Below are 15,858 nucleotides of genomic sequence, written 5' to 3' on the forward strand. Positions count from 1 at the left end.
TCAGCCTTGCCTCACAGATTTGTTTTGAGAAATTTTCTCGCAACTGGGAGGCAGGATTACGAAAAGATCCTGTGCTGTCATGAGATAACGGGCGGGACTCTCTCACTTTCAAAGTTGCAGTACCTGAGATTTCAACTGCATCTGAGCGTGTAACCCAGAGCTATTCTTCACCTTACTGAAGTAAACTTAATCTCAGAGGGATCTCCGTTGGTGGGCTCTGCTTTGCATGAACACCCTGCCCTTGGTGAAGTCTATAAATGACACAGGCCTGTCACATCCATTTGGTCTCAAATGTTTGCTGGTGGAGATGCACACTGGATGGGAGTAGCTTCTACTTGGACCGTGCATTTATATCTATTTCCACTTGAAGCCCAACATCCAAACAGGATCCTTTGGCCCAGAAGACAGCAAGCCTTTCTGTGATTGGAGCGTGAGTGTAATGAGGATAAATTTAGAGCTTAGCTGCCATTTATAAGTGGAGGTGCCATGGCAGATCAGGGGTGGTATGTGACTAATGAGATGATGTGTGCTATCACCAGTGGTCTCGTAAACAGGGAGGTCATTTGGTGTGCCAGCCTGTGTTGTGGATATGTGAATCTTATTTGACAGAGAATGATGACCCAAACTGCCCCTCTTGTCTTGTCCCATTGGATCAGTAGCAGTGGCTGTCACAAAGCTGAAGATGATTTCCTCTTGCTGAATGCACTCAAAACTGGTGGAGAAGGCTACAGTGAAGGTCTCTTTCTCTCTTTCTTTTCAGTTAAGCTCTCACACTCAAGTGTACCCATGTTGTTGTTTTTTTCATAATTTCTATTAGTTTATGGCATTTTTGCACTTTTATTAACGAGGATAGACAGTCCCCAGGGATTGAGATGTGACATAAGCCAGGCTTGAACCTGTCTTCAGACAAGCACTTTGGCTTTATATGTTTATTTTACCCCTAATATTTAGATTTAGTGTATCAGTTGGTTTTTCAATGACCATTTCAGAACTTTTAAATTTTTTCCCATCCTGTTCTTAATATTCAACTGTTATATTGTGCTCCGTGACTAACATACTGTGACGAGTGGGGCAGGGCCGAGAGCCGTGGGGATGGGGCAAGGCCGGTGGAGTGATTGGAAATGAGCATGTTTGGTTTTTGTTTGTGCACGGCAGTCATCCGTGAGGGGCAGCCGCGGTGTTTTGTCTTATTATTAAAGTTTAATTTTGATTGTCCGCCGGTTCCCACCTCCTTCTCCCGTGATCATGGAGTATTAATAGCGTTACATTGGTGCCGATACCCGGGAGAAGGAGGGACGAGCTGCTGAAGATCCCTCCCCTGCTGCCTCCGTGAAGAAATCTGGAGGAGCAGAGAACAGGGGACTCCTGCAGGCTGCCCAAAATCAAGTCTTTTGGGTTCCCCCCGGCTTGCAAGGGGCGATGGGGTTATGTGATGAGTGGGGTGGGGCCGAGAGCCGTGGGAACGGGGCGAGGCCGGTGGAGTGATTGGAAATGAGCGACACCTACTCAACCCACCGGTCTTGAGTCCCAAGGAGGAGATGGAAGGATATGAAACAGGAGCAACAACAGTGACAGACGAAAGAGGACCAGGCCTGGATTTTAGTTGTATTTGGTTTTTGTTTGTGCATGGAATTCGTCCATGAGGGGCTGCCGCGCTGTTTTGTTTTTATTTTATTATTAAATTTTCATTTTGATTGTCTGCTGGTTTGCGCCTCCTTCCCGTGATCATGGAGTTTTAATAGCGTTACACATACTTAGCTTTTTTTATGTAAACTTTTCAAAAAGTCATTTGTGGGATTCAGGTAGGCCAGATGAATCTCACTTCTGGTAGTTGACTCCCTGATAGATGGTGGTTGTTTATCCTCTCTGTCTCCTCCTAGAGGAAGGTGTCTGGGCTGCAGATCTGGACTGGTTTCCAATCTGCATATGTTTTAGAGTCAGCAGAGGGCGAGACGGAGAATTTGTAAGGGCTCAGTGCTGAAGGAGAGGGAGCTCGCTGATCAATAGAACTGATCATGAAGTCAATACCCCAGTTTATATCCCTCTCTGTTTACTCCCACCCGGCTGTTGGCGTGTTAAACTGAGCGTACTCTAAGCAGTCACCCTCGGGACCCTATAAAAGCAGCCCTTGTTCCCACCATTGACTGACACACAACAAGCAGCAGGAAGTGTCGACAGTGCGGTGGCCAGATAATATTTCCAAATTCCAGCGGAAGATCAAGATGAGAAAGCTTTGCATATCCCAGCAGCTTCACAGTAGTGGTTTCAACATGCATTCGCTCATCCTAGCGGTGCTGAGTTTCTGATTAGCCTGGCTCAAAGGCTCAAAGAGTCTTCAAATGCAACATTTAATCAATTTTGGGATTGATTTCTTTTCAAGGCCAAGAACGGATGTCCTCACTCTTACTCAAAATGATTTCTTTTACATTTTACTGACCATTATTAACAGGAGTCTCAGTTACGTACATCTTCCATCAGAAAAATAGCTTAGTTCATTTATTTGTATAAGAACTCAATATGTCAGTTGTTAGGTTTTGGAAAGTAATTGCAGCTAGTATTTTAATGATATACTCTACATAGTTTCACGCTGCCAGTAGACCTTGGGCTTTGCTCATACAGTATAATGAAAAAGATAATTGAGATATCAAAACATTGTGTTTGGGGAGTCTATTCACTTCAATTTTCCATTAGCACAAGCTCTGTTCTGTCAAGTGAGTTGAAAGTAATTGTGAAACAGTGAATTGTAACTATGACACTTGACAGAAAAGTTAAATGACTGTTTTTGTGCTGGATTGTTCCAATAAGACCAGAGTTCTCATGAGAGAGACTGCTTTTCTCTGTCTCTCTATTAGCCCAAGTTTTCTCTCCCTCCCGTCCCTTTCCCGCCCCTCCCTTTCCAAAAACACTGGCTCTGTACACCCTGCAGTGATTTAATCTTCATGTGATTTGAATAAGTTTGACCTGATACAGACAACACTAATTACAAAACCAAACCAGCCCTTTAATACAGTGCTGCACATATTTGTGAATATTTGGCACTTTGACACAGTGCAGAGCTGCTACTGTGATAAGAGCTTAGTTGATGTCTAGCTCACCCTATTTGCCTGTAGGGTTGAAAATCACACAGCTTTCTTAGTGCCAGAGTTTAATTGGTGCCAGGTTGTCTTTGGCATTTCGAAGTGCAGTTGTACTTACCGAGTCAAAGTTGCCTCTCAGTGTCTGTTTGCTTGAGATGTGGTCACTTGGGATTGGAATCATTCTGGTTCCATTTCCTTTTCCTGTTAATTTTAAGGGTGATGATTCTTTTAGTGCTTTTAAGGAATAAATATTTTGATTGAATAAATCTAATAAAAGACAAAAAGTGAGATAAATAAAGAATATATATTTATGTTTCAAATTTGAATGACTTTTCACAGTCTTTTTAGAATTATTAGATAAATTCAGTATTTGGTGTTAACTGCAGTACATACTATATAATTTTACTATATTTCATTCATTTATAAAAAAAAAAAAAAAAAAAACACTGGTTGCACTGTATTTTTGATTAATTGAAATGAAAAGACTGAGTTAATTCATTCATTTGGGAGTCGAAGAACACTGGTTATGTGGAATGTGTTTTCTTTTCTTTTTTTCTCATTTAAAAGAACTGACTCATTAAAGTCACTCATTTTAACCCAACTGTACTGGTCTTGGTCTCTGTTTTGCATTGTAGATTCATTAGTGGTGCTTAAATGCCACTGAATAAATAGTGCAGGAAACTCTGCCAGAAATGTTTTCCTATGGTTTTCTGTTTGCATTGATGGAAGAATGCACATGCAAGAACTTTTAATTGAACCAATCATTTTTTGGTTCTGCGATTTAAAAAAAAAAACAAAAAAAAAAACAATGGTTCCATTTAAATATGTGGGCAACAGCCGCTTTTGAGAGACTAACAGTTGTGTGAAGTCAACATTCACTACCTAACCCAACCCAGCCCCTTTAAACCCACCACCCCATCCTGTTTTCTGTTTAATGCATCATTTACTGCCCGTAAACAGTTTGTGTAAAGGTGTTTATAGATGATTTGTGAGCACCCCTCACCCCACCCGTCCTCCAAAAGTGTTGGCCTGAGTTACACAACTTTGATAGGGCTCAGTAAGGGTAGGACTGTGGTGGTGGAGGTGGTATTGGGGTCTGAACACATAAAAGCTTCACGTTCAGTCTGGGCCATTTGCCTTCCAGGTTATGAATTACTCCACACAGCATGGCAATGACTGCAAACGAGAGAGCAAGTTCATTATTGTATGCCACATGTGTGTTTCATGCACCTTTTTTGGCTGGGCATCTGATTAAAGTCATACTACACTGGACAGAATAACAGAAGCTGTGGATGCCCCTCTGTAAAACTGACTTTAATCTTTTAGCATTTTCCATGTCACCTCCAAACATGTGGAGTCTGATATGATGATAATAATGTGAACCTGTCCTGGGTATTAGAGTTAAGCTGCATGATTAGGCCACACATCGATTAGTCAATCACTCAGTACTGACCGCACAGTTTGAGAAGTGCGATGCCTTTTTGAAGGACGATGGCACGCGCACACACACACACACACACACACACACACACACACACACACACACACACACACACACACACACATGTTTGTTTTTGTGAAAAGTGGGGACATCCCATAGGCGTAATGGTTTTTATAATGTAGAAACTGTATATTCTATCGCCCTTCACCAACCCTACCCCTAACCCTAACCCTCACAGGAAACTTTGTGCATTTTTACTTTCTCAAAGAAAACTAATTCTGTATGATTTATAAGCGTTTTGAAAAATGGGGACATTGGTTATGTCCTCATAAGTCACGCTCTCCTTGTAATACCTGTGTCATACCCATGTCATTATACAGAGTTGTGTCCTGATATGTCACAAAAAACATGCCCAAACACACACACACACACACACACACATATTTCACTTGGATGTAAGCCTATACGTTATTCTGAGTAAATACAGGTGGATAAAACAAAAACTGTGTCCATTTTCATTTCAGGCTGCAAAGCAACAACGTGATTATTTTAAAGAGGGTGATTATTTTCTATACCCACTTTATATGTACACTGAACAAAATTATAAACGCAACACTTTTTCACAGGTGTGGCATATCTTTGAGCTGAATTCAAAGATATGCCACACCTGTGAGTGGATGGATTATCTCGGCAAAAGAGAAGTGCTCTCTAACACAGATTTAGACAGATTTGTGAACAATATTTTAGAGAAATAGGGCTCTTGTGTACATAGAAAAAGTCTTAGATCTTTGAGTTCAGTTCATGAAAAATGAATGCAAAAACAAAAGTGTTGTGTTTATAATTTTGTTCAGTGTATATTTATATATACATATGCGACATGCAACACGCACTGAACAGTTTGTCAAGACTTAATCAACTGTGTGTCTTTCTGTGGCCTTTAAGATGATAGATCGCATTTTGCTCACATTTATGTATTCCTTTGAAAAAATTTGGGACCAATTTTCTCCATATACATTACCTGACTCTCATTACCTGAGAAAGTGAGAGAGAAACAAAAACAGAAAGAGAGAGAGAGAGCAGAAAAGGTTATAGCCCAGCTCTTGTCGGAACAGTCTGAGGCCTTTAATCCAGGAACAAAGTAATTAAAGTCTGCCTTTGCAGAAAAGGCCAATTAAAGTGGACCGCACGTAACAGAAATGTGGGCATTTGCTGGAGAAAGTGAGCCCTTTTATCATAGCAGTGGGAATCTTCACCCTGCTGTTCATGCAATCCTTGAGAGCACACCAATATTTGTTCACTTTACATGCCAAGAACATGTATCCCTCTCCTGTTACTGTTGAAAACTAGAGCTGGATATCATTAACTACTGATACATTATGGTTTATGGTTTATATACATTATGATACAGTATGCAATACATGTATCATGATTCAGTATATTGCAGTGCATCAGAATGTAGCAATTAGATCGTTCACCCAAGTATTCATTAATTTATTCATTCAATCAATCATCACCTTACCCTCATGTTGTTTCAAACCTGATTGACTTTCCTTCTTTTGTGACAAAGGAAGATATTTTGATTATTATTGTCCATATGATGATCACCAGTGTTGTTTTTGAGCCCATTGACTTTTATTGTAAAGGCAAAAAAAAAAAAAAATTTGAGTATCGTACGTTCAGGGTGGATGAAGTCAGTACAGCTACTGTAGTGTTATTAGATAAGACATAACTTAGGTTAGGCAAACAGGACTGACTTTGGGCCATAATGTGGAGTATTCTGGAACAGCGCCTGATGTTGGTTGCTGTGCCAGGCCTCTGTCCTTAAATCCTTCTCCAAATATTGGGAGCGTTAAGAGCGCTGGGTTTGTGTGGTGTTACAGTGATGAAAGAGCCAGCAAAGCATAGCAAAGTGAACAGCCTTAAATGCAACCAGAGTTCTATCAGATTATGTTTACTTAACCTTTGAGCATCTATTAATCTGTTCCCAAACTCTCTGGTTACAGTAAGCGATGGACACCCCTGTCATCGGTCTCCAGTACAACTGGCCCCAGCTGCTCCCCAGCTGTGCTGTCTGGGTTTTAACCCGCTAAAGTAGCCCCATCCAACACCCCAGCCTCATTCACATCTGCCCATCAAATGTGCATGTACATATGCAGCGCATTCACCTCACAAGACTACAGTAAAGGGTCCTGCGTTTGCCCAGAAGTCACCTCAACACATAATGCACACACATTTCTTTGCCTTCTGCATGCTAACACATTCACCGGGGAGTTCGAAAGGATGATGGATGAGATGTTTGAGATGTTGGGCTGGTTGTCAGTTTAATGTGTGTGCATTGAGTGCTGCTTTGCTTTGTTAATTTGTTTTGGCTAAAACTGATGAATACAGGAGGGATGAGAGTTGAAGTCTGGTGCAAGTTTGAATTGTGTATGTGTGTGTAAGACAGATTAGGAACTCTGCAGGCCTGCTCTGTGTAAGGATGAATGTTGTTTGTGCTGTCAGGCCCAGCAGTCATCATTCAGCAGGTTGCCACTGTCACACACTAAATCCACGTCGGGGACCCTCGATTTGACTCTGTCCTTTCTCCCTATAGATGGTCTCTTAGTCCTGCTACAGATCCTCAAAAACATACACACACACCCACCCACATACGCCATTCTAAAGAGGCCACATCACACCTTGAACTCCCTGCTTCTTTTGACAGGTTCAAACAGAACTGCCGGTGGTCTTGCTCTACTCAGCGTCAGATTTCTTCACACACAGAAGTTAATAGATAGTGTCTGGCAAAAGGCCTATTTATAGAAATTTTGGATGATAGTTTGACCAAAGCTGTTAAATCAAGCGGTAAGATGTTCTAGTATCAGCCTCATCCTCATGTCATTCCAAACCCGTGAGACCTCCATTTATCTTCGGAACACAGTTTAAGATATTTTAGATTTAGTCTGAGAGCTCCCAGTCCCTCCATTGAAACTGTGTGCATGGAAAACATGTATTGATGGACCGATGTAACCGGATCTTTTTGAACCAATTCCCAAATCGAACTGAATCGTTTTAAATGGTTTGCGTCTCCAATACGCATTAATCCACAAATGACTTAAGCTGTACATTTTTTTAATGTGGCTGACACTCCCTCGGAGTTAAAACAAACCAATATCCTGGAGTAATTCATGTACTCAAACAGTACACTGACTGAATTGCTGTGAAGAGAGAACTGAAGATGAACACAGAGGCAATCCAGAAAATGAACAAAACATTGACTCATACACGAGTCAAGTACTGGTTGCATTGTTTTTCGGATCACCAGTAGTTCTATCGGACAGTTTGATTCAATAAACCGGTTGAAGAAAACGGTTCACCGGTTCTTTTGCGCTGTACGTAGGGCTGTAGTACTCGAGTCCGGTCTTGGACTCGAGTCCGGACTCGAGACATTTTTCTGTCGTCTCGGACTTGTCTCGGACTCGTTGAATTTGCACTCGGACTTGTCTCGGACTTGGCCATTGGACTCGCCAAGTCTTCTAGTTGGTCTCGACCGAGTCCAGCAAAAAAAAAATTAAAAAATTTCTCCTTCAAAACAAAACCACATTTGCATGATGTCGTGACTGAAAACGTGTGGAAAACGCTAGGCGCACCGCTCTCCTTATTTCCAAAGCACTCTGTAGCCTGCGCTCGCGCTCCAGTGGCGTCTGCTGTTGCTGGGCAACCATGACCCGCTCTCCATGATGACGCAGAAGTTTCAGCAACGAATAAATGGAATTCCAGCACTTAAAATCACTTGCAGTAGCTCTGCTAATAGATTCATTTAAAAAATGGCTATCCTTGTACAACTATGATCATCTGTTTCTCCATCTTTATTTACGTCTACACCTAGATAGCCTTTTTTTTATCAATAAACACATATTAATGTATAGCCTTATGCAACAATTACATATGTAAATTTTAAAAACTTTATAATTATGACATTACATATTTACATTTTCATGTAACAGCCAGTATTTGTATCTGTAACAATCACAAAATGTTTCCTATCTGCATTCGGATACAACATCGTACAGTTACTTGATAAGACTGTTATGAATTTTTATATATTTTTTCGTAGTTATCACTGAACAAGTATGTCGTGTTAAACTGAAATAATTATTAATTTCTAAAATAATATTTATCATGCAAGCAGAGAGATGTCATGACAAACGTTTAGTGATCATTTGAACACGACTGAATCCATTCAATGCACACATTCTCATTACGCAGAACACTTTGAGCGAGTCTTAATGTTAATGAACTTCACTAAACAGATGTTTGTGTTCCGCGCAAACCAGCAAAAGGTAAATATGCAAACATGTAGGACAAGTAGACAATGAATCCGTATCGAAGCTGATTATTAACCTACTCTTGAGAGAGAACTGATTTGTTTTTTGAGAGACTGAGACGCGCAGCGCTGCTGTTTGATTGGTGAGCGTGCTGTGCTTATTCCATTCATTCGTATCATATGGTAGCCTAAGCTTTCAATATTTGCCTTTTAAATATATAAAAATAATATAACGTGTAGCTATGATGTATTATTATAGGTAAAATTACTCTTGCAACGCTCTGATTTCTGAGAGATGCACAGAGAGGCGACAACAATGCGGTGTTTGATTTGCGCTCTTTTCACTCATAAAGTTTACATTCATTCACTTCTGGCGCTGATGCCCTGGCTCACCTGTTATCTAGCAAACACCAGACTGTGTCAGCTTTAGCCGAGTATTCAGGCAGAATTATTCCTTGTGCGTTATTCGTTTTTTAAGCCATTATCCGTGCCATTCCGAATAAGGTATTCGGCTTCAGGCACAACCCTAATTATTACATTACATATTTTATTTTTACATGCAACATAGATAAGGTCATATAGTAACAGCTCCACGCAATATTGTAATTCTAAAATTCACGTCGTACTTGCAAACACTTTGTATGCATTATGGTTAATGCATGCTGGAGTAGTCGATTGTTTCCGACAGTGCTCGACTAGTCTATGCAAGCCCTAGTACAGTATGACAAAAATGTCGCTGTATTTATGTGCGCATGTCCAGTAGAGCCAAACGTATCCATTCTAGCCTTGCTGCGCGCATTTGTCATATCCCGAGCTTTGCGTGTGTCTGTGCACTGTGCCAAGGCATAGTCATATACATTTTTGACCACAGATATAATGTCAACAAAAAATTAATTACATAAAAATTATTTGACCTTACAGTTCCAAACTTTGTTTGTTTATCCAAGTTTAGCTCCCAGGGTCGGACTGGGGGTAAAACCAGTACTCATTAGCAAGGCCCCAAAGGAAGAGAGGGCCCTTGAAAAGTATGAATCTGAAATATATATATTTTACCTGGATATTTTCATGGGTGGGGGCCATGGGGGCCCATCAGGACTGCCTATGCATAGGGCCCGGGATCTTGTTTAACGCCCCTGTTAGCTTTAACCCTAATTATACACACTTGAACCTAATCAAGCTCTTACTAGACACACTAATCTTCCAGGTGTTTTAAGGCCAGTTGGAGCTAAACTTTTCAGGACATTGGCCATCCAGGATGTAGTTTGGAGACCCCTGTCCTACAGAGTTGTTACTTTGCACATGCTTTTTGATCATTACAAATAATAATGTAAAATGATTTTCTTAGAATAGGAGATGTCTCTCGCATCACAAACATTATCAGTAGTTAAGTATGTGGTCTTGAAGAGGACCCTTTTTTCTTTCATTTGGACTCGGTCTTGGACTTGGACTCGAAACTTTTGGACTTGGACTTGACTTGGACTCGACAAAGCTGGACTTGACTACAGCTCTAGCTGTAGGTAATGCCGTCATTGGCGATGATTGCCCTTGTTTCAAGCATTCGGTTTACCCGCGCTCGTAACATTAGCACAAAATCAGTTCAGAATCAATCACCAAAATAATAATTTCGGTTCAGACGCTCTGTGTGTCATTCTGCTTCACGCTGAATCACACAACACATGCGCAGTATCATCAGCTCCTCTATTCTTGAATCGGACACGTCTGACAGAAACGGTTCTTGACTCGAGAACGAGTCAGTCTTTTGTTCATTATCTGGCTCGTCTCTGTGTTCATCTTCAGTTCTCTCTTCACTGCAGTTCAGTCAGTGTACTGTTTGAGTACATGAATTACTCCGGGATATTGGTTTGTTTGAACTCAGAGGGAGTGTCAGCCACATTAAAAAAGTTAACAGCTTAAGTCATTTGTTGATTAATGTGTATTGGAAACGCAAACCGTTTAAAACGATTCAGTTCAATTTGGTGAACTGGTTCATAAAGATCCATCGAATTACATCGAATGATTTGTTCGTGAACCGGATATAACAAACTGCTTTGTTTTGAACTCTCTCACAACAGACACGGAAAAGAAGACAATGTTGAATAAAGTCATAGTTTTTGCTATTTTTGGACCAAAATGTATTTTCGATGCTTCAAAAAATTCTAATTGACCATCTGATGTCACATTGACTACTTTGATGATGTTTTCCTTACTTTTCTGGACATGGACAGTATACCACACACACAGTTTCAATGGAGGGACTGAGAGCTCTCGTACTAAATCAAAAATATCTTAAACTGTGTTCCGAAGATAAACGGAGGTCTTACGGGTTTGAAACAACATGAGGTTACGTTATTAATGACATAATTTAGATTTTTGGGTGAACTATCCCTTTAAGTTAAGAGAAAAGCAATTAAGATAAAAAAGTATTCTGTGAGGCAGATTTCTAAACAAAGTATTTAAACATTTAATCTTCTTACAATCCAATTTTACAAATAAGCTAAATAGTGCCATTTTCTCCAACACTCTCCCATCTACTGTTGGTTGAGCAAACTGATTTTGTCAAACCAAATTAATTTCTTTCACTCTAAAAAAAAATGTTGGGTTGTTTCAACCCAACTTTGGGTCAAATATATACTGCCACCGGCGGTAGTGCATGTGACATCACACACTCTATAACAAGTATAATACAATTTTTTTTTATACAAGTGTAATAACAGTAATAGTTGCAAATTGATTTATTTAGACATTAAGTCTATGGTAATTCACAAATTACCTCAAACGTCATACATCGCATTTCCTTTAAATTGTCAGGTCTGAGCGCAGGAAAATCTGTTCATGCATTCAGCAAATTAATTTTGTGTTGGGCAACAGACCTTGTTGGGAAACCAAATACTACATGCAGAACCTGATTTTACCAAGTGAGACATGTTCCTGGGACAACATCTTTGTTGACCCTGGAACAACATTGTGATTAACCAATCAGATTTGAAGAACAACTTTATAGATTTTGTGAAGTTTACACTTAAAATCACTGTTAGGTGCTTGTACATCAGTGTCATTCAGCTATCATTTCCTCTGATTTTAAGGATCACTCATGGTTAAGGTTAGATTTAGGTGTAGGGATATGGTCAAGACTACATTTTTTGAGTAAAATGTTGTTCCAGGGTCAACAAAATATGTTGACCTAGGAACACATTTAACTTGGCAATATCAGGACATGCAATACTACATCGCTGATCTGGAACCATCTTCATTCATGTCACCCATCCACGTTTGTACAAGTGTCTTCAAGTTCCCGTGATTGCAAACGGCATCAGGTTTGGTGAGGCTTTCTCCAAACTGGCCAAATACAAACAAGACAGCGATAAATGAGAGATGTTAACAAAAAATGTGGGAACGATTCCTATTTCAAAGACAATTCAGATGAGCAGTTAATTCAGTTTAGTCCATATTTGACCCAAAGTTGTGTTGAAACAACCCAGCGTAACCAGCATAACCCATGTCCCCATTTTTCAAATCAAACAGAATTCGTTTTTTTTTTACTTTTTGAGAAAGTAAAAATGTACAAAGTGTCCTGCGAGGGTTAGGTTTAGGGGTAGGGTTGTTGAAGGCCGATAGAATACAGTTTCTAAAGTATAAAAACCATTACGCCTGTGGGGATGTCCCCACTTTTCACGAAAACAAACGTGCGTGTGTGTGTGTGTGTGTGTTTGTGTGTGTGTGTGTGTGTGTGTGTGTGTGTGTGTGTGGAAGGGCATAAATGAAGGAAGCAAATAAATGAAACTGTGTTTAAGAGGATAGAGACTAGAGGTGGATGGTAAAACAGGAGAGAAATACACCTGTACGTCTTTCTTAGTAATGAATGAGACAGGTTTTACAAGATTTCACATCATAGAAGCGGCTCTTTAGTTTCTGCTTTATGTGTTCATCAGGATTACATGCAGTGAACTGCTGGGAGACAGACCGCACTGGGGCCTTCCGTCAAGACTCATAGAATGTTTTCTTGTAACATGTGGAAACTCAAGCTGTGTTATCCAGTAATTTAGGCTGTTCAGTAAGCAGTACGGGAGGCCATTTTTAAGGCTGCTGGAGTATGCTGTTTAAGGGATAGTCCACCCAAAAATATACATTCTGTCATCATTCACTCATTTTCACATAATTCCAAACCTGCATGGCTTGCTTTTTTCTGTGGGACACAAAATTATATATTTTTAAGAATCCTCACGCTGATCACTTAAATACAATGAAAGTGGATGGAGACCAAACTCTAAAAGGACAAAAAAAAACATAATGAAAAGTCTGTATGACTCATAAACTGTGATGATTCAGAGGCTGTATCCTTCAAAGGATGCAGACTCTAAAGGTCATGCTTTCGAAGGCCGCAAAGGTCAATCCGAGTGTTGTTAAATGGGATGGTTTAGCCTATGAAGGATTTCTCGTCAACTAGCAACTATGACAACTGCTGTTGACAAGCAGCAATGTTTATACTGGACTTTTTTTTTTTAAGTTATAATTCAACAGGGTTCACATGCTTTGTAAATATCTTCACCTTGGTCCAGTTGTCTATTTAAAAAATGTAGGTATAGAAAATAATCACCCCCCTCAAATGGCACTGTCAAAAGATCTCTGGGATAAAGTTGTGGACAGGCACAAGTCAGAAAACGTTTGTGTGTGTGTGTGTGTGTGTGTGTGTGTTTGTGTGTATGTATATATATATATATATATATATATATATATATATATATATATATATATATATTAGTGCTGTCAAAATTAGCGCGTTAACGCATTCGATTAATTTGAAATATTTAACACGTTAAAAAAAAATAACGCAATTAACGCGGTTGCAGTTTTTTTTATTTCCAGTTGTGGCCTATGTGTGTTCAACGTGCAAAGAAATATGGTTAAGACCAAGGAAGGACTTTTAGACGGAAAGTTTCAGTATAAAACTCTGCCGGATTACTCTACAGTATGTCACTAGAAACATTACTCTTCATTCAGTCTGCCACAAGAAACAGCAACATTAAAATCATGAACTCAAATGTCATGGTTTAAAAAAAAAAAAAAAAAAAGAATGACTGTAACAGTGCGTAAATCAGACCTTTCTGTAACGCTAACGTTAATAAGCTTAAATGAAAATAACGAAATAATTGTGTAGCGGAGTATTTTTTGTACACAGTGCCGCGAACTGTCAATCACTCCTGTGCGCGTGCATCACTGTCCTCCTCGCAGCTGCAGCAACTTGCGCTCTCTCTCTTCATCAAGCTTTAAAACAAAAAGGGGACAAAAAGATCACATTGTCTTTGTGCATAGGCTATAGATTAATTAGATAAATGAATATCTAAATTTGTGCCTTGCCGTCTACGGTATTTTTTTATAACTTAGAAAAAAGATGCTGCAGCCAATGAACAGCCAGCGGGGGCTGCAGGACGACTCAACCTCCGCAGACAGTTTTTAATGTTTATCAGACAATAAATACTCAAGATTTTGCTTTAGTATAACTCACAACGAGTTTCACACACCTTCTCCGGCCACGTTGAGTTGTTGACACTTAACAGTGGGAAAAGCGACACATGCGCTATTCACTTGTATAACTTAAGGGTGAATGGGTAATGTAGTTCCTGCTCTGGGTGGGATGAATTAGGAAGCTTGCATTGTGAAGGGTGCTCTGAAAATCGGCAGTGCAGGTAAAAGATTAAAACCTCAATTAAAACAGATCAGTCCAAATGAGCGTACCGGTACGCTACAAGCACGTTCTGGGCGCACGGAGAGGTGGCGGTACGCTCAAGAGCTATATTTGGAAGTGGCGGTACTGAGTACCTGTGCATACCGGCCCACTTAAAGCACTGGCAATGACTATACTTTGGAATTTTTTTGCAGTCCACTTAGAATTCAACATGGAAATCATTTTTGTTTTTTATTGGCATTGATTGTTTTGAAATTCACATGGTACTTACATGCCTGTGTTTTTATTTCTGTAATAAATATGGCTTTCAATCCAACAGTTAATTTGGAGGATATTGATGGTTTATTGCAGGTATGTTGTTTACATGAGAAAATCTGTGTTACAAGTTAAAAAAATTCCAATAAACAATCATATTTTGAATTTAAATAGTTTCTTTGTCTTGAGTTTACATTAATTATTTACATTTTACATTTACATATCCAAAAAGTTTCAGTCTTTTAATTGCGATTAATCGCGATTAATCGCGATTAATTTTAAAAAATTGTGCGATTAATTAGTTAATTTTTTTTAATCGATTGACAGCACTAATATATATATATATATATATATATATAAATAAATAAATAAATAAATTAGGGCTTGGCAAGTCAACACATTATTATCGCATTAACGCATTTATTGATTAATGCTGATAATTATTTGATTGCATGTTAACGCAGTTTTTATTATTTTAAATTATTATTATGAAAGTCCATTGCTCACTGGCTCTGAATACACAGAGGAGGGCATGTTCCCGATCAAATTATTTAGGCTAAGCAACAGCATTCACAAACCACTGTTCACTGTTATTTTTAACGGAAAAGAATGCAACAAGCTCGTAATCATGACTTCATATATGGGAAATAGGAAGTTTCTGATAGCATGTGAAGAGAGCAGAAAAGTGCTTGCTCAGCACAGTGGAGTGAATCATTTTGTTAACTTTGTGGTCTATTATTTTGAGTCGTATGGGACACGGTAACACACGGCCCTCTCACAATATATTGCTTTATATATCTATCTATCACATTTGCCACTCAATCATGCAGCACATATCAGAAGATCTTCACTCCGGAGCGGTTAGTGCTCACACTCACTGATCTATATATAACTGAACCATGCTCTGGCCCTCCTCTTCCAACCGAGCCAGGGACTGCTAAATGTAACGATCACACTAATAAAACGAACCAGGCTTTAGGGGTGAAGATTGTCTAGTGTGAGCACTCCCTAATTATTCTCCCGCATCCCGCACACTCGAGACTCTACCCGCACATTAAGAGTTGTTGCAGTTTTATTCATTTGCTGGAATTTCTGA

This window comes from Carassius auratus, chromosome 32, assembly GCF_003368295.1.
Source record: "Carassius auratus strain Wakin chromosome 32, ASM336829v1, whole genome shotgun sequence".
Classification (NCBI taxonomy): Eukaryota; Metazoa; Chordata; class Actinopteri; order Cypriniformes; family Cyprinidae; genus Carassius; species Carassius auratus.